The following is a 24,980-nucleotide window of genomic DNA, read 5'->3' on the forward strand; positions in this document are numbered from 1 at the left end:
TCTTGACTTGTTCTTCATTTGCTACTATGTTCCCTGCTAGCTCTGTTTCCTTCTCACCTCAGTTCTCCAGATAGTCACTGCCTACCTTTTGGGTTTTTTGGTTTTCTAAGGTTATTTTCCTCTGTCTCTTTGTTGGTTCTTTCATGCCTGTATTCATTTTGTAGCAATATTTTATTCTTGGTTGGAGAGGATTTTCATGGTGAAACAGTGAGCTGCTACCCTAGTTACTCCTCCATCTTGGCTCTTGTATTTCTTAATATAATTTGTGTTTACTTATCTGTGAACATGGGATCATAGAATCAAAATAGAAAGGAACCTTATGGATCATCTAATTCAACCTCATTATTTTATAAATGAGGAAACTAAGTTGAGAAAAGTTTATCCGTGATCATGTAGGTAGCAGCATAGCAAGAGGGAGGATTTTAACTCAGGTCCTATGACTGAAAATTTAATGCTTCCTCAACCAAACAAATTTTATTTTTTCATCATGTAAAAGACTGGCTCTTGAAAAATGTTGTATTCTATTCCTTGGGATTCAGTTTCCATTTTCAAAGGCAATTAGAAAGTGGAGGAAAGTGTTTGATACTTTAGGGGACAGAGTGAATAAGCATTAAGAATGGAGCCATTTTACCATCTTCTCTATAATGTGGAGTGAGAAATACAGATTTAGATAGTTAAAAAAATATGGCCTGAATACAGTTTGGCAGGGGCAAGCTAGCCTAAATCATCTCAATTCTTTTCTTTGTGTCTTAGTCTCCATAGCTATGAAATAACAAATTGGAGTTAATAATCCAAGTCTGCTGTGAGAAGGAGTCAAAGAACAAAGATTTTGAATAAGCTTGGAGTGCCTAGGAAACTATGTCAATGTAGTTGATTGGTGTTGCCATACTCTTGTTGCAATCAGCTAGCCGCTGGTGTGGTTTCAATTTCATTTCATTATTCCATTTCTCTAATCTTCTACTGTAGCTTTAAATAGTTGCTGCTTTGGAGATGCTACCTCCACAATTTGAGTTCTCTCCTTGCCAAGTACACAGATACATGCTATGATTTTCCCACACCAAACAAAGAGAGATCTTTCTTGGCTGTGGCCATGTTCAGTCTGCATCATTTGTGTGGATAGGGAAAAGTGGCTGCATGTATATAAGGGCCCATGTGTAGTGAGAGCTGTCATTGTGTGGTTTTGAAGGGAGGCAGGGAGCCTCTTCTTCCTCCATTCTTCTCCAAAGGAAACATTCCTGCCAGAAGGAGAAGGAGGAGGTTGGGACTGGAAGTCATCATTCTGCTCTCCTCATAGAGTTGGGGTACTGGTCTAAAAGTATATCTATTTGCTCTCTTAAATAAATATTGGTCATCTAAGAGATACGATTAAGTTTCAGCCTAACTTCAGATTACTTTGTCATGATTATTAGGGGAAGGGGGACCCCAAGCTTTATATCCAAGAGTTTACTCCTTTCCCCCCAAATACCATATCTGTGATGAACACATATAGCAAATAGCAAAGAAAGACATTTACCCAAATCATAGCAAAATAGAAACCAAAGAAAGTATGTATACATAGGAGAATATATACCAAATGATACAGGGTAAAGGTGCTCTCCCATTGGGATGAAGATAAATCAAATGAACTGAGAGAAAGGATCCTGAATTTCACCCAAGGGGACACTCCTAGCATTATCTATAGTAGAAAGCTGGGAATGGGGTCAAGATGGAAACTACTAGCTCCATTAATGTCTTCCTAGATTATTTTCCTTTAGCAATCTGAAGTGGGATTGGTCCCTTCCATCTTCTCTCTCAAAGGTGGAAGCCAAAAGTACATAAAACAACTCACCACTTGAAAAGTACTGAAGATTTGAAACTTGAAGAGTTCCAAAGGGAACTGGAACATGAAGAATGGCAAAAGTGATTGAGGAAGGCTGGAACTCTCTCTCTTCTCACAAACTCTGCCTTTTAGGACAGGGCCTTCATCTCCAGTTCAGAGAGTCTCATCTCAATGGGCTTTGAATAGAGTAACATGTGTTCTGTTTTGCTCTCTTTCAATGGTGTCAGGATATTTATGGTCAATTCACAAAGGAAGGTAGCCTAAGGGTCTTTGGAACTTGAGTTCTTAGATCTCTGTCACTGTGATCTTGGGAAAATGTCTCAACACTTCTTTGGTTCTCATTTCCTTGTGTAGAAGAAGAAAAAGTTAAATTAGGTGAGTTTTAAGCTATTTATTTCCTGTGTACTAGGAACAGTAATTAAATACCTAATTCAGTTCAATGTAATTCAACAAACATTTATTAAACCCCACTTCTCTTTTGCCCTTTGTTCAATTTTGGAAATGTGTTCTCTCCTCTGCCTCTTAGAATTCCTAGCTTCCTTCAAAGTTCCACTCAAGAGAAATGCCTAATAAGAACTTTTGCATTTACTTCACTGTGTACATATTTTTCGCATTTATAAAATGAAGGAACTAGATTGAATGACTTCTGTGTTCCCCTTCATTACAACATAGTTAGTATTAGAGATCTGCAAAGTGCTTTACCTATGGTATCTATCCCATTGGGTGAAAGATCCTATCGTATTTATTTTGATAGAAGGCAAGCTCCTTGAGGACAAGGACTCTTTCACTCATTTTTGTATCCCCAGGAAACTGACCACAGAGTAATCACTTCAAATACTTGTTGATTGATCTAAGGGTGGGGGAACTATGTGATCCAAAGGAAGTCACTTTTGTTTTTTTAATTTTATGCTTCTTGAAGCCAAAGGTAAGAGCTGATTGATAGGTGGATACCAATGGTGGGTGAGTCAATCGTGTTCATCAAGCCCTTTCACCAGAGGTGTTAGTACTCCCTGAACACTCTGGAGCCTCTCTCCCAGTGGAGTTGAGCTATCTTCTTCCCAATGTCTTCTTCATTCTGTATTTTTTGCTATATATTCTCCTATGCATACCTTCTCTGGTCTCTGTTTTGCTATGATTTGAATAAAAGATCTGAGATTCCTTAGATTCCTTTGTTGAGACAGCTAGGCAGAGTGGTGGGTAGAGTACTTGGTTCTGAATCAGGAAGACCTGAGTTCCAATGCACTTTCAGACATGTATTAGTTGTGTGATGCTGGACAAGTCATTTAACAATTGTCTGCCTCAGTTTTCTCAACTATAAAATGAGGATAATAATAGCACCTACCTCACAGGGTTGTTATTGTGAGAATCAAATAAGATATGCATAAGGTGCTTGGCACAGTGCCTGGCACATAACGGGCATTTAATAAATGCTTGTTCCTTGCCTTCTTTTTTTTTCTTTTTCTCTGGTTAGCTCTAGATTTAGGATCTTGTGATCCTTTAACTTTTATTGGAGTCTCTTCCAACTCTAAATCCATGATCCTATAATTATTAATTAATTATTTGGTAGAATATAATGTGTATTCCAGCACCCTCCACCCATACCCCACACCCTCGTTTTTTTTTTTTTGGTCCAGGATCAAAAACACAATAGAAAGACTATGATTTTACCCTGTTTTCAAGTAAGTTTTTATTTCTAAAAAATCAGAAGTGTAAATAATTAACAGTAAAGCACTAGAATATAAATATCACTGCAGAACAAAGAAGTGAGTAGACAAATACACAATGGAACATTCCAGCTTGTGTTGGGGTTATAATTCATGGTGTGATAGCTTCTTCACCTTCAGGCTTCATGTGTCACAGAGAACCCTAATGGAAAAAAAAGCTACCCAAATTAGATTGCTTTTGTAGTACTCTTGTCACTATATTGCTGCTTCTTTGTTGGTGTGTGCTATAGAACGTGATATCCAAGTAATCAATACAAGGTCTTTCATAAAATTAAAAAAAAAATAAAGTATCTTCCTTTAGATCACAGAGTTCACTGGAGCTTTGATATGTGAGCCACAATACAAAAACAAAACAGAACAAAAATGTGGCCAGAAATGCCTATGGACATAAAATTTGGCAGCAGGCACAAAAAATAGTTTATTCTTTTCCTAGCAAAATAGTGATACTTTCTCCAGACTTTGAGTTATTACTTAGGCTTTGTGGATTTATTTCTTTTTTATAATATATTTGGATTACTATATTTTAATGTAATTAGTTACTTTGTTTCTTCACCAAAAACATTATTTGGAGAAGTCTTTCATCAGCTAATAGAGTCTAAGCTACAAATTCCTCAGCAAAAGATATGAATTTAGCTCAAAACAGTTCAGAATAGGGACGGACCATGGATCCTCTTTGTGTCTGGTCAGTCATTCTCTGAAATCTTTAACTCTAATGAAGCTCAGCTTGTTCAAGTGTCTAAAGGGAATTGGATGTTATGAAGTCACATTTAATTTTCAACTATACTGCCAAGTGTGCTGTAATTATTGGATTTGTGTGAGAATGGGGTCTTTTCTGCTACGTTTTCATTCATGTTTCAGTAAATTATGATCATCTGAAATTGTCTTGACTCATGGAAATATAATCTGAAGTGGTGAGGATATTTTTTCAGGCTTTCCTAAAACACATTCACTTTAGTTTGACAGCTCAAGTAGGTGAGGTTGATGATCTGACAAGGGACACTGGCCAGGAGGCACATGGCAGTCACATGGGGTGATGGGTGATGAGACCATTTAGTTAATATGAAATTCCTTTACCTTTAAGCACCTGATTCTCAACAGTTCTTCCCCTGTGCCCTATCACAGGGATTGGTTTTGAAAAGAAACAATAGCTATTTTAAAAAGGAAACAGTCAACTCTTTTACTTCTAGGTTTGTCTTTTCTGGCAAATCTTGTATAACAATCATCATAAGAAGAGCTGAAAGTTTGCAAATGCTTTAGCTATATTGCTTCTTTTAGAAGGTACTTGCTTTTATTATCCCTTTTTTCAGTTGAGGAAACTGAGGTTCAGAGGTATAAAGTGGCTTGCCTCAACTCATACAGCTAATAACAATAATTAGCATTTATATAGTGCTTTAAGATTTACAAAGCACTTTACAAATATTAGCTCATTTGATCCTCACAACTCTGAGAGGTAGATGCTATATTAGCCCTAATTTATAGATGAGGAAACTGAGGCTGAGAGAGTCAATGGCTTGCCCAGGACATTTGATTGGAACTCAGGTTTTCCTGATTCCAAGTTCAGCATTCTAATCTACTGGGGGACCTTGCTAATTTCTACAGCAGAATTTGAACCTAGTTCTTCTTGACATCGTGCTCAATTACCTCTCTCTGCCACTCTATGTACTTAGCTATGTGCCTAACTACCTATAGACTGATTGATTCCCCCAACATCCTAGGATACCCTAGGTGAGGGTTTAGAGACTGATTGCAGAGGAAGACTCATCTTTGATTGCTGCAGCTTCCTTTGCAAAGAAGGACACATCTTCACTATCAAATCAGAAGTGTTCTTCAAGGAGTGAGTTAGAGTACAGGGGAGTAAATCAGTTGCAAACTAGTCCAAGGGACATGTACTTTTCATTTTTTACTACAACTATATTTTTACATTATATAGAAATAAAGAATATATTCAGGTCTTCAGTGTATTTTCAATGTAAGCCTTATTATGATGTGTCTAAGTCATACTGTATGTTCAAGTCCAAAGAAGCAAACAAACAAAAGATTGCTTTTTCCCTCCAGTCATTTCAAAATGAAAATATTCTAATATTAAGAATGATAACTAAAGAAGACCATGCTAGAACTTTCATCTAAAATTTCTTGGCCTAAAGTTACCATTAATCTCTTCATTGTTAAATCCAATGGCTTTTTCTCAATACTCCTTCTTGACTTCTCTAGAGCCTTTGCCTTTGTGGTTCTTTTTCTTCTTGATACTCTCTTCTTGGTTTTTGCAACACCACTCTCTCCTGGTTCTTCTCCTACCTATCTGATAGTTCCTTCTCATCTCCTTTACTGGATTCTCCTCCAGATCATGCTGTCTAGCCATAAGCATCTACAAAGTGCTGTCCTAGGCCCTCTTCTCTTCTCCCCCTATGCTTCTTGGTGATCATATCAGCTCCCATAGGTTTAATTACCATCTCTATGATGCTGTCATTCAAATCTACCTATCCTGCCCCTAATCTCTTTGCAGAACACCAATTCTAATCTTGCATCTCCAACTGCCTTTTTGACATCTCAGATTAGCTATCCAGTACATGTGTTAAACTTGAGTCCAAAACTCATTATCCTTTCTTTAAACTTTCCTTATTTTCCTTATTACTATAAAGAGCAACACCAACTTCCTAGGCCTTCAGAATCTCAACCTGAGAGTCATTGTAGACTCCTTATTTTCTCCCCTCCCAATATCTGGTGCATTACCAAGGTGTGTCAATTTTATCCTTGCAACATCTCTTCAATTTGCTCCCTTCTCTCCTCTGACCTGCCATCACTCTGGTGCAGGCTATCATAACTTCACACCTGGACTGTTACAGCAGTCTACTAGTGAATCCTTCTGCCTCAAGTCTCTATCCATTCTAATCCATCTTTCTTTGTATGGTCACCAAAATAATTTTCCTACAGTCCATATTCTATTCAATGAATTCCCATGGCTCCCAGTCACTTCCAGGATCAAATACAAATCCTCTATTTGGTGTTAAAAACCCTTCATAACCTAGCCCCCTATTCACTTTTCAGTCTTCTTATAGTTTATTCCCCTCAATTCTTTCACCCAGTGATATTAGACATCTTGCTGTTCCTCAAACAAGATATTCCATCTGTAGGTTCTGGGAATTTCCTCTATAGTTCACATCTTTTCCCTCCTCTTGTCTACTCGACTTCACTGGCTTTCTTTGGGACTAAACTTCCATCTTCTATAGGAAGTTTTTCCTAGCATGCCTTTTAATTTTTTTAAACCATTACCTTCCATCTTAGAATCAATACTACGTATTGGTCCAAAGGCAAAAGAGTTAGGGTTTAGGAAATTGGGGGTAAGTGATTTGCCTAGGGTACCTCAACAAAGAAATGTCTGAGGCTACATTTGAACCCAGGTCCTCCCATCTCTAGCCCTGGCTTTCAATCCACTGAGCCACAAAGCTGCTCCCCTAGTATTTCTTAATTCTAATACTTTCCTATTGACTGATTTCAACCTAACCATTCCCTTCAGGCCCACAGACTAGAGGGAGGAAGGCACAAAACATTAGGAAGAGAATCTATTTTGATTCTGATCTATTTTGATTCCTTAATATTACATGAGAGAGGAATTGATAGGAACAAAGGAGAGAACCAAAGCTTTCTAGAAAAAATCCTCTCTATAACACAGACAAATCAGTCAATCAGTTTTTCTAGAATCATTGCTGTTATTTCAGGAGACAGAAAGTTTCTTGACTATGTCTATAGCACTGCATTTAAAAATTGGTACTGATCAAAAGCTTTTTATGGGACTCTTCTAAGGATATCTATCCCCTTAATGATTACATTATATTTGTCTACTCTAAGCTCATCTGGTACTGAATTTTGGGCTATGACTTCTGAGGACTTATGAGAATTACACAATAAAGAATTTTTCTCTGACCACAGTAATTGCAGACACGTTGTTACTTGGAATTCCTATATCAACTGTTTAACAAACAGACTCAACAAACTTACTCAAGAATATTTCCTCACCAACATTTCCAGATCTTGAAACTATATCCTAAAGCATTAGTTATTAAATACTAGTCTTAAAAGAAGAGAAAGGTAAATCAGGAGAACTGTGTAAGTGAGCAAAATCAGAAGCAATCAAATTTAATAAGTCAGTGTTTGAGCAGTCCAATAGCATAATTACATTGTGAAGGACTCCCTATTTGACAAAGAACACTGGGAACTCAATTTGGCACCAAATAAGTTTAGATCAGTATCTTAAATAGTACACCACAATACATTCCAAATGAATACTGAATTTAAAACTAAATAAATGAGCCTCCTAAAGAAAAATTGAGGAAAATGGATTGAAGTATCTTTCACATATGGTTAGGTGGACAATTCTTAACGAATCAAGAGAAAGAGGACATAACAAAAGACAAAATATAAAAATCCCATTACATTCCATTGAAAAGTTTTGCATGAACAAATTAAATTAATTAGAATGAGAATGAGAACTTAACTGGGGGAAAATCTTTGCATCTAATGTCACTGATGAAGATCTGACATCCAATGTGATAGGAAATTCACACAAATCTATAAGACAAAGTCATCTTCAGGAAATAAGAGGTCAAAGGATATGAACAAATAGTTGTCCGAAGGGTAATTGTAGACTATAAATAACCATATCAAAGATTGTTTCAAGTTATGAAATTTTGAAGAGTGAAACAAGCTGAACCAAGAGAACATTATATACAGCAATAGAAATATTGTTTGAAGAATAACTTGAATATACCCACCTCCAGAGAAAGATTTGATAAATAGAAATAAGTAAGACATAGTTTTATAGGTACCTACATGTTTTTTGTCAAATGATGCTTTCTCTGGGAGGATGTTGAAGGAGGGAGTTAACACATAATTTTAATGTAACAAATAAATGAACAAACTAAATTTTTAAAGAAAAAGGGAAAATACATTTTTAAATTAATGATCAAAACAAAAGATAGTCAGAGTTGGTGTGAATGTAGAACATGGATATGTTGATAGTCTATTGACAGAGCTATAAATTGACCTAACCATTGTGTATAATACATAGTATTGGTTCCAAGACAAAAGGTAAGGGTTTAAAAAAAGTATTCCCTCACTGGTTAAAAAGATATCTTTTTTCTACCTTAAGATTCTTTTTATCCTCTTTTGCATTCTTGCTAGTGTTTCCTTTATTTTTAATTCCGAGACTAGCATACTGTAGTAATATCTTGAAAGGGATATCCCCCAGAGTAGTGCAACAATTAAAGATTTGCCTTATGAAATTCTCCTCATATTTTGCTTTTCATTGGCATTTCTAACCATTATGGGTACTTAGACATGAGATGTGATTAATCATTGGGAAAGCTAAAGCAAGGCAAACTTCCTGAAGATCTGGGGAAACAAAATGGAAGAAAGTAAAACAGCAAAAGAAATAAAAAAATATCTTTCAATAACTTAGATGAAACCAAAACCCAAAGGATGAAAATGCTCTTTTTCATTTTTTTCAGATTGTGTAGGGATAAATTCCTTCTCTGGGTAGGGGTAGGATTGTTTTTTATTGGTGTTGGAATCTTCCAATGAGGAACTCCCTCAAACAAATATTCCATGCACATGATGGATCTACATAAATGAGTGAAGCATCAAACTCTCAACTTGGGAACTTTTCTACAAAACTAGAGCCCCTTCCCTCCATCTCATTGAAGGGAGTTTGGAATCAACGAAAGATAACTATTATCTCATTAATTTTTTGTAAAGATATTCTTTAAATTTTTAAAAATAAAAATGTTATGCAAGCAAGAAAATCCACCTCATAATTTGGTTCTAGTTACAGAATTTTCTAAGGTCTCTTATGATTTTCAATTGAGAATTATGTGACTACAAACAATGATGACAAGAAATTCTTTTGCCAAGTCAATCACAGACTCTCCTAGTTCATTATGTTTATGGTTGAAATCAAACAAGAAGGATGGAAAAGAAGGGGAGTGATTAGATTTAGGCATCCAGGCTGATTGCTATTCTCCTAGAGCCACTGGAATCTGTTTTCCTTGATTATACCTATTCCCTTGGAAAATGAGCTCTGTTGATTTGAAACACCCTGCAGAAAATATTCTATAAACCCAGTGGACCCAATATGAATTGAAATCATTCATATTGGCTCCCTGACACTACATAGGATATCTGGCAAGATAGAAGAACTGGGGCCAGACTGCATAACATCTGAAAAAAAAAAAGAATTCCTAAAGAGGAGCTATATTTATGTTTGCTTTCACAAAAACACAATCTGTGCTAAGATAGACCTTTTTAGCCCCTAAGCAGACTATACCCTAAAATGTCAGAAGGGCAAAATTCAAAGCAAAATCTAAACCTGTGTTGTAAGAAAGAAAAAGAGGAAAACCCAGACATGATCAGAAGAGCTTCCTGTCCTATAGACAGAACTCTTGGATGTTCCAAAAAGCTTTCTATTCTGCATAAGAATTCCTCCCCCAACCAAATAGAAACCATCCTGAAAAAGAAGAAGAATTTTCACTACTATCCAAGGATGTGAGTTAGTATGAAGCCAAATAAGTCCAATACAGTCTGGGCCATATTTTCAATAACAGTGAAGAGGTCATGTTTCCAAACAAGATTTGATTATAGTTCTTAATGAAAGAGTATCTTACAGTTTCTGGAAACTTCCTACGCTCCATAGCTCACCTCAAAACCTAGTCAAGATTTAAGAACTAGCCAACTGAAAAACTGTTGACAAACTAAAAAGCCTTGTACATGACAGTATCCATTAATCATCAGTATAAATTTCATTAATATCTCATTTTTATATGGATTCTCAGTTCCTTGTACAATGCCTGATACTGAGAACCACTTAATGAATGCTTGTTGATTGATCAGTTATGCTTTTGTGTCAATGGATGTCAGATAAAATGATGCTATTTTTTATAGAAGTCTTTGTCTTTCTATAGTCCATGCTTTCACATTACTTTATCTTAGTGAGGATTGACAACTCATTTTGGCATATATCATTCGTTCAACAAGTACTTATCAAGTAATGGACAAGGCATGATGGGAAATATATACAGAAGAAGCTGCTGCCCCTATAACATGGTAATTAATGAAAGAATAAATGAAAGAGTGAAAATGTTTCATTAATTGATGTTGCTCAGTCATTTCAGTAATGTATGACTCTTTATGACTCCATTTGGGGTTTTCTGGCAAAGATACTAGAGTGATTTGCCATTTCCTTCCCCAGCTAATTCTATAGATGAGGCAAATTGAGGCAAAGAGGGATAAGTGACTTGCCCAGAGTCACACAACTAGTAAATGTCTGAAGCTGGATTTGAACTCAGGAACATGAGTCTTCCTGACTTCAGATCCAGCACTCTATCCACTCTACCACCTACCTGTCCCTTTTTAATTAAGCACTCCCTATGTACTAAGCACAATGTCTGGTATGTAGTAGATAGTTAATGGATATGTATTGACTATTAATGAATAAACCCTTGGGAGACAAATTGAAAAGTAAGGGAATCTCTACTCTTTAAGAGCTCAAATTCTACTTGTAGGAAACAACTATATATAAGCAGATAGGTGGCACAGTGGATAGGCCTGAAATTAAGAAGACTCATCTTCCTGAGTTCAAATTCAGTCCTAGATACTTACTGGCTGTATGACTGACCCTGGAAAAATTACTTAACCCTTTTGCATGGATTTAGGTATGACAGGAAAGTCTTGAACTCGACCCAAGGACATTTATTACTGAAAAGAACCAAGAGGAATTGCACATAACCCCATTTCTCCTGTGATATGATCCTATAAACATGAATCTGGACAATGATGCTTTCGTGAGAGGTGTTCTTTCTTCTTTTTTCTTTCAATTTTTATTTATTTATTTATTGAGTCAATTTAGAACATTATTCCATGGTTACAAGAATCATATTATGTCCCTCCCTCCCCTCCCCCATCCTTCCCTTAGCTGATATGCAGTTTTACTGGGTATTACATGTGTCCTTGATCAGAACCTATTTCCATGTTGTTAGTGTTTGCATTAGGAGGTTCATTTAGAGTCCACATCCTGTGAATTTTAAAACTACTCCACCCTAATCAGACCATTCTTTAGAAGATCTGATTTAGCTATTTCTTGATCAATAACAATGAAGATACTTGAAATAATAGAATCAGGTCTTGGAAACTACATTCTCCTCCCTTCTTAGTTTAACAAGATTAGGAAGGTCTGCATCAAACTCAAGATTTAATTATCTGAGGAAATGGCTTTCAAAAGACATGTGCAAAAAAAAGGACAGTCCTCTGGGTGGTCCTAAGTCAAGCTAAGTCATCATTGGTACAGATGAGACGAAGAAAAGTGATGTAAAACTGCCTATATAAGGCACGTCACTTCCTGTCTCTTCCTCTTTCCCCAGAGAGAAAACTCTGGCTGGCAGCATGCTAAGCATTCTAACATCTTGGTGTGGTGGCAGCTATTGTCTGGGTTTGGTGGTGAGTTTTGCCCTGGAGCTGATTTCAGGTTCGGGCATCTTAGCTGAGCCCCTTTAGAGGTCAGGCTGATTCTTTCCTCCTTCATACTCCAAAATCTTATCTCCTAAACTCCCTGCTCAGTACCAGCCAGGTGGGGGTCAAGGGTGGGGTAGAAAACCTACTCCTTTACTTCTCCTTAATTTCCTCCACTATCAATTAAAACAACATAAAATTTCCAGCTAACTTGGTTTTTTTATTAGGATTTTATAAATTAAATCTTGGCGACAAAAATAATTATTACAGTCTCAGCCATAATTTTACCCTTACAATCCCCAATCATATCCCCTCAACCCATGTAATCAAGAAGTTGTTCTTTGGTGTTTCTACTCCCAGTTTTTCCTCTGAATGTGGATAGTGTTCTTTCTCGGAAATCTCTCCAAGTTGTTCAAGATCACTGCATTGCCACTAATGGAGAAGTCCATTACATTCGATGGTACCACAGTGTATCAGGTCTCCCACTAGTATAGTTTTTCTATCTATTGCATACTTGAGCTCCACTAGTTTCTCCTTTAGAAATGTGTATGGTATGCTATTTGGTGAATACATGTTGAGTACTGATATTTCCTCATTGTCTATACTGCCTTTTATCAGAATGTAATTACCTTCCCTATCTCTTTTAACTAGATCTATTTTTCCTTTGGTTTTGTCAGATATGATTGAGACTCCTGCCTCCTTTTTATCAGTTGATGCCAAATAGCTTTGGCTCCATCCTCTTACTTTTGCCCTATGTGTGTCTGCCTTCCTCATATGTGTTTCTTGTAGACAGCTTATGATAGGGTGTTTGTTTCTAATTCACTCTGATATTCTCTTGTGTTTTATGGGTGAGTTCATTCCATTCACACTCAGAGTTATGATGACCAGCTGTGTATTTCCTAGCATTTTGATTTCTACTCCTAGTCCTGCCTTTTTTTCTTTCACTATTTCCTTCTATACCAATGTTTTGTTTTTAATCAGTGCCCCTAATTCCCACCCTTATTTTACTTCTCTTTCTAACCTCCTCCCTTCTTATTCCCCTCTTATTTTCTTTACAGTCTTTTTAAACTACCCCCCACACAGTCCCTCCCCACCAATCCATTTGTTACCCTTCTACTTTCCCTATAGGGAGCAAATCAATTCTCTGCCCCAATGAATTTAATTGTTCTTCCCTGTTTGGGTCAATTTCAATGCACATAAGAGTTGAGTATTTTCTATCTCCAACCTCTTTACTCTTCCAGTGTATTGATGTTTTCCCCCCTCCCACCATGTGCTTCTTTGTGACATATAAATTTAGCCCTCCTTTTGTTTCTTTTTCCATTTCTTTTAGTATTAAGCTCTTTTTTTAGCTCTAATTGTATATATATATATATTTATGCATACATATATCTATATACATATTTATGTCTTGGCATTTAATCCTATACAATTTGTCACTGTTCCCTTTAGATGTAATTATTCTAGCTGCTCAGGTGATGATAACAATTTTTAAGAGTTACCAATGTCCTCTTTTCTTATAGGGATATATATTGTTTTAACTTATTGGGTCTCTTAAAAAAAGGTTTTTTTTTTGTTTTTCTTTTTCCACCCTTTCTTAATTACCTTTTGATGATTCTCTTGAGTTCTGTGCTGGGGAATCAAATTTTGCGTTCAGGTTTGGTCTTTTCTTTCCAAACTCTTGGAAGTCTTCTATTTTTTTGAATGACCATACTTTCCCCTGTAAGAATATAGTCAGTTTTGCTGGGTAGTTGGTTCTTGGTTTTAGACCTATTTCCCTTGGGATATCATATTCCATGCCTTTCAGTACTTCAGTGTAGATGCAGCCAGATCCTGTGTTATCCTCACTGTGGTTCCATGGTATATGAATGACTTCTTCTTAGCAGATTGTAATACTTTTTCCTTGGTCTGATAGCTCTTGAATTTGGCTATAACATTCCTGGGTGCTGTCAGTTGGGGACTGAGTACAGGAGTTGATCTGTGGATTTTTTCAATCTCCACTTTTCTCTCTTGTTTTAGAATATCAGGGCAATTTTCTTGGATTATTTCTTGTAGTGTGAAGTCCAGGCTTTTTCTTTGTTATGGTCTTCCAGTAGACCAATGATTCTTAAGCTGTCTCTCCTGGAATGATTTTCTAAATCTTCTGTTTTGTGAATGATGTGCTTCATATTTTCCTCAATTTTTTTCATTCATTTGATTTTGTTTTATAGTGTCCTGCTGCCTTGTGAAATTGCTTGCTTCTAATTGTTGTATTCTGGTTATTAAAGACTGGATTTCATCCCTGGATTTTTGGTCATCCGTCTCCTTCTGGTCTGATTTTCTTTGGAGGTCATCTTTCATCTTCTTTGCCTCCTCTTTCAACTCCTTTGCCTCATTTTCTAGCTGATTAACATTGGCTTTCAAGACACTGTTTTCTGTTTCCAGATTACTTATCTTGCTTTTAAAGTTGTCTTCAACCTCTCTTAATTGTGTTTTGAATTGCATTTTGAATTCTTCCAAAACCTGTATCCAATTCACTGGGGTTTCTGTTTTTTTTGCTTGGTGTTCCCTTATCCTTCTCTGTTCTGTTTGCTCTTTGTTAATTGCCTGCATAGAAGCTGTCAATTGTAATTTCTTTTTTCTTTTCATGTTGTTTGCTCATATTCACCCCTTCTTTACTCCCTGCAGTTGCCTGCTCTCTTAATCCTCTCTTTTTTTTTGGGGGGGGGGGTTCTGTGTGCTTTTCTGTCAGCCTTCACCCTTGGAGCTTAGTCAGCAAATCTCTCAGTGCAGTCTTTGGAATAGGGGTGTTGGAGTTTGAGCTTCTCTGCCCTCTGAAGGCTTTGATGGATTAAGTCCAGCTGGGTTGAGCTGGATGTGCCCTGAGGCTAAAACCTCTGGAGTGGGGGGGCAATATGGAGTGTCTGCGCTGCTGCAACTAGGCTGCCCACTCTGTGCTCTGTATTTCTTCTCCAACTGCTTCCCCACCACCTGTATTCGACACTCTAAGCTGGCACAGCTTTGCCTGCAAGGTACTCCCTCCAGACCAGCACCTTTGCCTGTCTAGAGGTTCCAGCTGCCCTAGAGGCTTAGAGCTCTAGGTGGGGAGGGGGGGAGCTGGGACCTTCTTTCTTCCTTCCCCTTAAGCCCAAGTGTTTTCAAATTCAGACTTTTGGTGGGTGAACCTTTTAAGTTGAGTCCAGCAGGAGGATTCCTTGGCTCTGTCTTGTTGTTAGGTTTGATTTTCAGTTCCCTAGAAGCATTTAGTTTGTAATTGGTAAGGAAGGGTTTTCAGAGGTCTGAACTTTCGCTGCTTCTATGCTGCCATCTTGACTCTGCCTCTTAAAGTTAAACCAAGGTCTAATATTAATTAATGTTTCAGGCCCAATGGTTTTAGTGTGGTATTTCCAAACGGAAAATTCTGAAGTAGGAGCTTTAGCTGAGATTCATATTATGTCTCCAGACTATTTACCAAAGCATTGTTTTAGGACAATGATTTCATAGGTCTTTAATAAGACTGCTCTACATGAGAAAACTGTTCCTTCCAATACAGGAAGCCTCCTTTTCTACAATTTTTATTCTTAGAGTCCATAGCAGGGGTCCCCAAACTATGGCCCGCAGGTCACATGTGGCTCCCTGAGGCCATTTATCTGGTCGCCACCACACTTCAGGAAGGGGCACCTCTTTCATTGGTGGTCAGTGAGAGGAGCACTGTATGTGGTGGTGCTGCAAAGCATGGCATCACTCATGTACAGTATTCTGGTGACATAATCCTTTGCATGGTGCCTTATTCTGAGAGTAACTGAATGGGAAGGAGGTGCTGCACAAAGGCTTATGTGGCTGCACAATGGAAGATGTCAGCATGGTGAGCAGTGATCTGGGGGAGGGGATTCTGCACTGTGTATAATGATGCCCAGGGATTTGTTCATAGTTTTTTTTATTGTTGTTTTTTTTAAATAGTCTGGTCCTCCAAAGGTCTGAGGGACAGTGAACTGGCCCCCTCTGTAAAACGTTTGGAGATCCCTGGTCTATAGTATAAAGCACAATGTTAAGTTACTTGCACAAGTTGGCATAGCCATTGTGGATCAAAGGCAGACCTCAGCCTTCAGAACCAGCTAACATCATGGACCATCCTTCATCCCTAAGGATATGTCCCACACAATATTGTTTAATTTTCTTTTTTTTTAAGATAGTTTTGCAATCATCACTAAACAAATATTTCAATAGGACAAAAGTTAATTAAACAGGAAACCATGAACTTTTGCTAGTTGTAGTTTTTTCTTTAAAAAAATAAAAACAACCTTACCTTCCATCTTAGAATCAATCCAGTATATTGGTTCCAAGGCAGAAGAGTGGTAAAGGGTAGGCAATAGGGATTAAATGACTTGCCCAAAGTCACACAGCTGGGAAGTATCTGAGGTCAAATTTGAACCCAACACCTCTTACCTGTAGACTTCACTCTCAATGCACTGAGCTACCTACCTAACCCCATTAAAGTTTCTTTTTAAGAACACCATATATTTAATTGAATTGGAAAAAAGTACTCAGACTCCATTTACCCAGCAAGTGGTGATTGGAAGATTAGCCAATCAAAGTAAAAGATTAGTTTGGTCACCAAGTTGTCTTTTAGGTGAGTGTTATTGCTCTAATTAAATGTCATTCTTATTTTCTTGATCTCACCTAGCTGTAGCCTTTGTATTGATTGCACCTGCAGGGATGTATAGTTTTCTTTGCCACTTAGATTCTCCACACATTATTGGTCACCACCCCCCTTTGCACTCAGAACTCAGAATGTAGACATCAATACCATGTGAGAATCCAAAAAGCATTGAGCGTCCAGAGTAAAAAATATCAGAAGGATACAAAATGTAGCTTCTTTAATAGTATAACTAGAATTTCAAAAGCAAAAGTTCATCAAAGAATCTTGGCATCCTTTAAATTGCAAGCAAAGTAAACAGAATGTTGAAATAACATTGTTTCACCACTCTCCATTTCTGCCATCTATTTGTTACTCTCATTTCTTATATCCTCTCTTCTCCAAAACTCAGATGTTTCTAGTCTTTGCCTTCCTTTCCTTCTACAATTAGAGAAGAATGTTGGAACTCACATGTACATTTCCAGTCTGGTACCTCTTCTTTAGAGAAAAATAGAGCAGCCAATCTCATTGTCTGTTCTATTGCTCCCAGGCAAGAATCATAGTCTCCTTTGTGAAGGTGCAGCCCACAATCCATCTTTACTTTTAGACATTGTCTCCCCAACCCCCTGCCATGGATATATGAATCTTACATGCAGATATACATATCTTACACATAGATTTTTCAAAAGACCATCTGATTCTGCAACAATCCTAGATTTATGTAGTATAACATAATGGCTTAACATTTAAACTTGACTTAAAACTCAACTTCTCAAGTAAAGCAAAATAAAATAAATACATCTCCTCAAAGATAAATATGACCATCAATACCCCACATTCTAATTTTAGATAATTGAGAGACACAAGAGGAAAAGTGAGGACAGTGAAAAGAAACAGTCAGTCTTTGCTTGACTCCTTCAGTCTGGTGTTGGATCCTTCCCACATTCAACAGACTTACTCAATACTCTTGGGACTGCTCTAGTGCAACAAGGACAGATTCCATTTATTCTCTGATTTCCAAATTCTAATCCTTTGCTAGGCTAATCTATTCAGATTCCTGAGAATCTAAGACCTTTTGGAACCGAGAGTATCTTATCAGCTATTGTTCACACTCTTGGTCAGATAATTGCTGGCCAGTTGCCTCCTGAAACTTCAAGAGGCTGGAAAAGGAACTTTGTCTCCTAGCTCAGAGAAACTCAAGGACCTTTCCAAGGATCTTATACTCCTCTGAGAAGCAGCAACATTATCTTCCAAACTCCATAAAGACCCAATTCTTAAAGCTAGTCAGAAGGATAAGGAAGGAGATAGAATGTGCATCATAAAAAGCTCTGTCTGACCTTGGTGCGTCCTGAGTTCAAATCCGGAATTTTACATTTATTACTTGCATGACTATGGAAAAGTCACCTCAACTCAGGGTCATTTCCCTCATTTTATTAGGAAGTCTGATAAAAACTACATACTCTATCTCAAAATAACACTTTTAAATGTATATATTAAAATATATTAAAAACATCAATTAATTAATTAAACAATTATCAAGCTATTTTTAAAAGAACAAATTCATAGACCCCCTTGTTAAGAATCTCTGTTATGACACTTTTTAGTTTACCAATATATTTCCTAAAACTTGACAGAACTAAACATGGAACTCCATATTGAGTCTAAACATGGAAGAATTGGGTTCTTTTGCTTTATTTATACAAGATTGTGACAGTCCATCCCGAGAGGCCTTTTTATTCATTAATTTCCCATTTTTCAGTATCAATGACTTGTTTGTCTATGTCAAGTTGATATAGTTTAAAGGAAGATTGTGGGCAAAATATATCTTTATACTTTCTTCTAACTTGGTTTGCTTTTTACTTGGAACCTAAGTTGAACAGACTGTTCACAAAGAGTTGATTCGGAAGTGAATTACATTTGTAATCATTCCTTTTCTACTTAGATAGTTCTATTTCATTTTTTGTGATAATGATAAATATTTTCAAATGGTCACTACATGCTAATTTTCTTCTTTAAAGAAATATTTATAATATGTAAGTTTATGAGTGGTCTGCAAGACTTAACTCTTTGTTTTCTTAATTTTGACTGATATTTTCCAATATATTTTTCACCATCTTCTGCCAATATCTACTTTTGCCTTGAAATTACTCTGGACTCCTTTGTTACCCTGGATTCAGATTGTTTTGAGGACTCAAGTTCCTAAAATATATAAATCCTCATCTACTATATACATTCTCTACCAACAGGCCAGGAAAGAACTGTAAACTAAATAGCAAAGCATCTAATTTGGACAGAATAGCAAAGTAAATAAGGGAAATTAAATTATAAAATTCTCTGCTTTCCCCATTTATAAAAGAAAACAAATACCAATAAGATAAATGCTGTATATTCCTAACGTTGTGCCATCTTTTGTTGCTGTAGCTTCCCCTTGAAGAAAGCATTACTGGTTTTGCAAGACAGCCTTGAACCAATGTGCTTGCATCTAATTAATACATTTTAAGCCATTCACAAATGAGGCCAACAACCATACCCAGTCAACACAGAAAAAAAAAAAGCTTATCAGATAATGTTTTCTTTTGGATTCCATTCACCTCTATACTCCCTGGCTCCTCATAGGGAAACCCCTCATTTCTCCCTTCTTGTTCAGTTTAGGTAAATACATCCTATTCAATTTTAGACATTTCCCCTTAAATTAGTACTTGGACTAAGACTGACAAAAGTTCTTGCCTTTCTTAAAGTCACTGAGTAACAATGTATATGTGTTTTTGATTTGGAGTATCTTAAAGAATTCTTTGTAGATTTTCTCTGTCCAATCATCCTCTGTAGCAGATGGTGGCGAAGAAGCTACAATTATCTTTATGGTGGTCTTTTTTCTTGTGCTCATTATGAATATTGCAAAGCAAGATGATCAAGTGTTCCATAAAACAATGCATCTTGTTGTCTTTGGGTGCTGAGAAAACCCACCTCCCTGACTCCTTTATTGCCTCTCCAAGGAAACCTTAAAGTTTCCTTATGTTTTCTGGTCTCGTTTACAAGAAGAATGTCAACATTGACATGGTTCAGTTCCTTTGTATGTATGTTAGTTCAATCATTGGACCACACATTTAGAATAGAAATGGTTAAAGTCATGTTATACTGAACCATTAAAAATGACGATTCTTAGCACCTTCTGATCCCCTTTTCTGACACTCTGCTGCCATCTCTGCAGAATTAAAAGGAGATGAAATATGGTATACTGCATAGTGCTCAGGTCAAGTGGATCTGAATTCAAATCTCACCTCAGATACTTAATAGCTTCATGACTTTGGTTAAATAACATGGCCTCTCTTGACCTCAATTTCCCCATCTACAAAAGGAGGAAAGGAAACTGGACTCAGTTTCATTTATTGTTTATAATAAATGAAATAAATATTTCATTTATTCATTATATCTATGGTCCTGTGTAAGGGAGCCACATAGATCTGAGGACCAATTCCTACTTCTCTTTGTTTCATGGATGGCCAGACAAAGAATTCAACAAATGACCAGCCTAATGATGTTGAAATTTAATTTATTTAAAATAAACATTTAAATATAATGTAATTAAGCTGGTCTTCATCAGACAGTTTGTTAGCAATGCCACTATTGAAGGTTTTCTCATTTCTGGTTGAGCCTTTGAGTGTTTAAGCTCCATTGTCACAGTCTCTGAGAGGTCACCAGGGTCACTTCCAAGCCATAAGTAACCAATTGCCTTGAAAAAACTTATGGAAGCTTTTTGGGGGAAAGCAGGTTTTTTTTTTTTTAGTTGCTAAAAGAATTTCCACCTGTCACTACTCAGATGACCCAGAGACCTATAGAAAAGGGGCTATCCCTACTATGGAAACTAGACCTGGATTGGGAGATTATTTTGTGAACCCTATGCATTCTGGTCCAAGGTTCTTCACAATCTAACTGTAACTTCACTTTCCACCCCCATTGAATGTTACTACACTCTTCCTCACGCTGTAATCCAGGCAAAATAGACATCTTTCTATCTGTCACACATGACATTGCTTTTCCTGTTTCTTGGCCACACAGTTGGAGTGCATTCTCTTCTTCTTCCCTTTGTGTCGTGGAGTTCCTTTTTTCCTTTAAGCCACAACTTAAACACCATTTTCTGTTTTCTGTATAAAGTCTTTCCTGGAACCCCGCCCCCCAATACTGTCTATTTAACTACTTAGTTTATTTATTTGTACTTATTTACTTTTATGTTTGCATTGATCTATGTGCTGGTTGTTTCCCTTATTAAAATGCAAGTTCCCTGGGGGAAGGGATTTTATTGTTTTATTCTTTGTATTTTTATCTCCAGGACACATGTAGTTGTTTATTAAATGATTGTTGACTAATTGAATTCAACACAATTCAATTTAGATTAGTTGACATATTAAAAAAAATAAAAAACTCTACCTTCTTAGAATCAGTTCCAAGACAGAAGAGTGTTAAAGGCTAGGTAATTGGGGTTGACTTGCCCAGAGTCTCTTAGCTAGGATATCTGAGAAGGTCACCCAGAACCTCCTATCTCCAGGTCTGGTTCTCTATCACTAAGCCCACCTAATTGCTCCTAGATAAATTGACATTCATTAAGCAACTACTCGGCTAAGTATTGGAGGAGAAGGGGCACAAAGTGAACTTTGACTGGTTATACTAGAGAAATGAAAATATTAACCATTTCTGGTATTACTACATGCCTCTTCCTCCTTCCTAAGGAAATCACCACAAATACAATTAAGGAGTCACGGAAATTGAGTAGCATATGATACTGTAAGAATATAAAATTTAGGCTTTTATGCTAATATGAAAGTTCTAAAGGAATACTAATGTTGTGGTCACCAATTGTAAAATATTATAGCTTAAGTCAAAATAACTTTTAGTAGCTTCATTTACAAAGAGGCAGAAAGAGTGAAAATGGCTAAGTAATTAAACTTTCTCAGTTTCAGTTTCTGAAACTGTAAGTGGGAATAGGAATAGAGCTTCCTCATGGGGTTTCTGGGAGGATCAACTGAGATACATGTAAAAATCTTTGCAAACCTTAAGGTGGAAATAAATGCAAATAATTATTTTTGTTGTAATTATAATTTATCAGCCACTCACTAAAGAATTGTCTTCTGGGTTTTGGAGTCACTTCTCGCTTTCAATCAAATTGAATTAAAGGTGTATTCACTCAGAACTTAGATTGGTATCCCAGGAACAAACATCATGCATAACCCCCCTAATCCTGTGATATCTTTAATATGGGTATTGAGGTTTTCTGATCAAAGAAAACTCACTGCTGAAATCTAATCCTAAAACGAATCCCTGCAATTATTATAAAGATGCTTGTCTATGCTGGCAAAGGATGATGATGTCTACTGATAAAGAGGGAATTGTAGTCCCGTATCCTGAGCCAGTCCAGAGGAACCCTGGGAAAGTTAGTCTTGGAATGACCGGCTGGCTCCCTTTCTCTGAAGTTCTCTAGTTTTCACAGCTGGGGCCATTAAAACCCCACCTGTAAAACTATAGATTTAAAGTTGTAACAAATCTCAGAGGTTATCTAGTGCAATCTCTACCCAAATCAGTCAAATCTGCCCCAATCATTAATCCATCATCTCAAACACTTGAGCACCTGAAGACCTTCATCTGAAGACCTCCAGGCTTGGAAAATTTACTGTTGCCTGAGATGCCCATTCTCTGGGTGGCCAGCAATGTGTTGAACCAAAATCTATTTTCTTGTGACTCCTATTCATTGTTCCAAGTTCTGCCCTCTGGAGCCCAGCAGAATCAGTCCAGGTTTCCTTCTTCCATATGATAAAACTTCAAATATTTACAAGCTGGCATCTTCTAGTCTTCTCTTGTCTAGACTAAATATTTTCACTTCCTTCAAATGGTTCTTATATGGCATGGGTTGTAATAATTTTTATTCCCTGGCTTTCCCTTCTCTAGAAAGGATCCCTCTAGCTTATCCGTGTCCCTCATAAAAAATAAGTTGCCCCAAATTAGACACTATACCTCCTATTTGGTCAAATCATGGCAGGCATATTTCTTGCCTTGCTCTAATTACTGGTTTTCTATTAAGACTGTATACGTTTACATTAGACATTTGGATGCTAAGCAGAACTGGATTTGAGCCAGTTTATATTGTTCACAAAAGTTGTTGTTAAATGTTTGGGGGGATATGGGGCAGAGCATTTACAAGTTGGAAATTGGCAAAGGCTACAAATGGAGGTTTGATTCATTGTTTTATTGATTTTTTACACTTAAGTGATGGAGAAATTGCTCATATAGCAGAGTAAGGGTTTTATTTTGTTTTTTTAAAGTTTGCTTTTACCAACACATCATTTATGACAGACCACTCTGTTGGCTCAGTTTGTGCTTACAATGCACTCAAGCCCCTGGGTCTTTTTTTTGCATGAACTGCCTTTCTCCTGTCCAGTTGCCATTCTCTGTATATTATATGACATGGGTTGGTTTCAATCATTCTTCAGGATCATAAAATATAGAATTAAATGATATGTGGCCAGGGCTGTTCACTTTAAGTGAGCTTTGCTACTGCTCCTGCTTTGACTTTGTTCTAATTGTTGTTCACTCATTGCAATGTTTCATAACCCCATTTGGGGTCTTCCTGGCAATGATTCTGGAGTGGTTTGCCATTTCCTTCTCCAGATCATTTGACAGGTGAGGAAATTGAAGCAAAGAGGGATAAATGATTTGCCCAGTGTCATATAACCTGTAAGTGTCTGAGACCAGATTTTAACTCAGGTTTTTCTGATTCCAGGTCTGGCCCTCTCTCCATTGTATTATCTAGCTGCCCTTTGACTTTGTAGTTAGTTTCTAATAGTTCGGCGTTTCCTTTTTGCTTATGACCAGCCTTTTATACAGCAGCCCAGTTCTTCAGAAATCAGCTTACTCTTCTGAGTCTCTACTCTCATTCTAAGGTTATCAACAGTAGTTCATCTGGGATGGGGACCTGCTTTTGAATCCAGCGTTGCTCTGGAGCCAGGTTAAATCAACTGGTGAGAATTAATTGTTAAATGTTCAGTATGAGAATTTACACCTTGGAAATTGGCAAAAGCAGCAAATCAAGCCTTCATTTATTATTTTATTGATCATCTAGATTTGAAAAACTGGTGGAAAGAATGTTAATAGTGCAGATTAAACTTTAAAGTGTGTACTGTGAACATTCCCCAGCAGCTTCAGAGATCTGGTTGTTAAATATTTACCAACACATCCCTACTTGTAACTATTTCCCATACATTTCCTATACTCCAATTTCTCCAAGGACATGGAAAACAGCCTCTGAGCTTCACTCCAGTCCCCTGAGCTGAGATCCACAGTCTCACTACTAGTCTTCTCTAAAGGAATCTTTTTTTTTCTCCAAATTTTTTAGAATTTTCTGGTGTTTGGGCTTCAGCATTTTTAAAGGATCATCCAAAATCTTTAAATGAAAGGTTATACCTCAAACACTGGTTGAATTCTTTGTAACCCCCTAATGACATTTCTGTGGCCTTCTAGGCAGTTTTAAATGTGCCAATATTCCAGCAGTTTTTCATTTATGTTTCTGAAGTGTGTAAGCAACTAAGAGGAATTTCTGTGGGTGGTCTGGGGAAGGGTAATATAATTAGAAAGGATACAGCAAAAAGAAACAAGGAGGACTTCAATCTGACAATTGAAAGCCACTTTGCTAACTGCACCAACAGCATCAATTAACTTATCCTTGGGGAAGTGATGAAGCCAATGGCATGAATTAATTTGATGAAGTTGGGCAAAGAATTCCAGATCTTTGAACTTCATTATGGTGGGGTATTTTTGGTTAGATGAGAGCACATTACTCTAAAGTAAATGGTAGCAAGGTGTGACAGAGGCTGGCACTAAAGAAAAAGTGCCAGGCTGAAGAGTGGGTGAAACTGATCATCCTTGATAGGGGAGGGGCCCAAGGAGAGGGAGAAGACAAGCTGGGAGCGGAGTTGTTCTCTCAGTCTGGAGAAGCCAAAAACAGAAGGTGGGAAAAGACTTTCTCCTGAGGGTTACCCACTTTTCCTGCTGGTGACTGGAAATCTTTCCCCTCAATACTTTCCAATTGAAGGGACTTTCTGAAGAGAAACCTAAGCAGACTTTGCCTCAGCTCCTATTGCCGAGGGGTGAGTCAACCTGACTTTCTCTCAGGGGGCTCAGGCTGCCAAGATCTGAGTTCCCCTCAAACTCTAGGAGGGAGGAAAAGTGTTTAGAAAGAGCCAAGAATCCCTTTTCCCCACTTCCCTTTCCCATTCTTTCCATGCTAGTTATTCCTTTGTATTACCTTGATTGAATTGACATTAATTTTTTTTTAGTTCAATAG

The sequence above is a fragment of the Monodelphis domestica genome, chromosome 3 (assembly GCF_027887165.1).
Source record: "Monodelphis domestica isolate mMonDom1 chromosome 3, mMonDom1.pri, whole genome shotgun sequence".
Classification (NCBI taxonomy): Eukaryota; Metazoa; Chordata; class Mammalia; order Didelphimorphia; family Didelphidae; genus Monodelphis; species Monodelphis domestica.